Source organism: Eriocheir sinensis, chromosome 4 (assembly GCF_024679095.1).
Source record: "Eriocheir sinensis breed Jianghai 21 chromosome 4, ASM2467909v1, whole genome shotgun sequence".
Classification (NCBI taxonomy): domain Eukaryota; kingdom Metazoa; phylum Arthropoda; class Malacostraca; order Decapoda; family Varunidae; genus Eriocheir; species Eriocheir sinensis.
The window spans coordinates 9504449-9506948 of record NC_066512.1 but is presented as its reverse complement, the minus strand read 5'-3'; the positions used below and the strand labels follow the sequence as shown (position 1 = coordinate 9506948).

At 47.8% G+C, this 2500-nt stretch overlaps 1 pseudogene; it reads right to left on the bottom strand.

The window, feature by feature from the left end:
• Nucleotides 1-2500, bottom strand: part of LOC126982164 (Kv channel-interacting protein 1-like) — a 31581-nt pseudogene that overhangs the window by 24596 nt on the left and 4485 nt on the right.

Here is a 2500-nt window from a genome sequence, read left to right as displayed (position 1 = left end):
CCTCCTTTCCCTTCATCCACCCTTCACCATCAAGCTCCCCAAACCCTAGTAACTTCTCTCTACTTTTATCCCTCTTTGCTTTTATCACCCCTCCTACTCTTCCTTTACCCTCTTTGTCGTTATCTTCTTTCCTCATTACCTTCCTCGTTCTACCCAACCCGAATGTTACATCCAGTACTCAGAGCTAATACAGTCTACTTTGCGTAATGCGGTGCTGGAAACTCGTAGCTGCCCTAATATTTGGGCTATAAAGAAGCTGGAGGAGGAAGATGAGGAGGAGGAGGAGGAGGAGGAGGAGAGAAATGAAATAGGGCTGAAGTAGGAAAACCATGTGTGTGTTTGTGTGTATTATGCAAATATAGGAAGCGGTTTATCTCGTTGGTATCACTCAGCTATGTGTGTGTGTGTGTGTGTGTGTGTGTGTGTGTGTGTGTGTGTGTGTGTATTTTTTTGCCTGTGTGTTTGCCTGTGTGTTTGTGCTTCTGACAGATCTTGCCATTCGTCAGAATGCCGACACTCACACACACACACACACACACACACACACACACACACACACACACACACACACACACACACACAGACACACACACACACACACACGTACGTGGATGATTCTGCAGTAGGCATCTCCATCAACAACACAGCCCCTGACTACACGCCCCTACGACACATTCTGGACCGACTGCAGAGCTGGACGCAAGACAACCACGTCACCATCAACACCAACAAGACGGTGGTGATGCATTTTCACACCTCCACCACTGCCATCCCACCGCCAGCCCTGGAGGTTGGCCCTCACCAGCTGCGGGTGGTTGAATCCACCAAACTACTTGGAGTCACCCTGGACAGCAAGCTGAGCTGGGGCAAGCACGTCACCACCATCATCAGGGCGGCTTCCTACAAACTTTTCATGCTGAGGCGCATGAAGGCACTGGGAGCCCCCAAAGGACGCTCAAGGACCTGTACACCACCTTCATCCACCCCAGACTCCTGACTCCTCTATGCCTCTCCTGCTTGGGCTTCCTCCATCAACAAGACCCAGCTACGCCAAATAGAGAGTGCAAAGGCGTGCATGCAGACAGATTCTGGGCAGTTCTTACACTAACTAGGAGCATGCACTCACCCAGCTGAATCTGCCCACCCTACAGGAACGATACCAGACAAACCTAACCAAATTCGGCAAGTCCCTCCTCCACAACCCCAGTCATAGAGATCTACTCCCCCCCGCCCTCCCCCCCCCCCCCACTAGACCCACAAGACACCACAATATTCTCGTCCCGGTCAAAGCTCGCACGAACAGATATCGGGTTAGTGCGATACCGACGCTTGTGAGGGTCATTAACACCTCAATGATCACATGACCCCTCCACCCCAACACACACACACACACACACACACACACACACACACACACACACACACACACACGCCCACATCACCCTTCCCCACTTCACTTTTCTCTCCCATCCATCGACACCCTTCTTAATTTCCCTTTCTTCTCATGTTTTTTCTTCCCTTCCCCTCCTTCCTCTTACACTCAATTCTTCCATTTATCATTGTGTTCGTCACCACCATCATTCCCTTCATTACCTTCCTCTTTTTTCACCACTATCTTAAAATTACATATATATATATATATATATATATATATATATATATATATATATATATATATATATATATATATATATATATATATATATATATATATATATATATATATATATATATATATATATATATATATATATATATATATATATATATATATATATATATATATATATATAGCTTTCTTAATTTCCATTAATATTCTTTAGTGTCCATTTTTTACCTCCACGAATACCCCTTGAGTCTGTCTCCCCCACTTCCTCCTTCTCTTTTACACCCATTCTTTCATCCTCTTACAAACATGCACCATTACCCATCCCCTTCATCCCTCCTTTCCTTCAGTCCCTTGCACCTACATACCTCCCTTTGGAAACATTTGAAAGTAGAGTTCCTTGAAGGCGTCCTCGCGCACCACCCCCGTCGGGCACCTGTCTTTAGCTCCGGTAGAGGCGCTGCAGCTCCGCCCGCGTGAAGTGCGTCGTGCGGCAGAGTGCGTTGATGTCCTCGGGGCGGTACCGCGGCTCCTGCTCGATCGTGTCCAGCTCAGCGTCTGCGGGTGTGTGGACAGAGTTAATGGCGAGGGATCGGTGTGTGTGTGGGGGAGGGGGGGGGGAGGTGTATGGGAAATTGAATGGGGGAAGAAGTGTGATATGTGTAATAAGTGCGTGGAAGGAGTCGGCTGATGAATGAATGAATAATGGAGTAGTATGGGAGTGTGTGTGTGTGTGTGTGTGTGTGTGTGTGTGTGTGTGTGTGTGGAGTGGAAAGGCAGGGGTGTAGGAGGAGGTGGGAGAGGGAGAAGAGTTTGCGAGTGCGTAGGAAGATAAATGGGTGTGATGTAGAGGTAAAGAGTGTATATGTGTGTTGGGGGGGAGGGGGGAGGTGG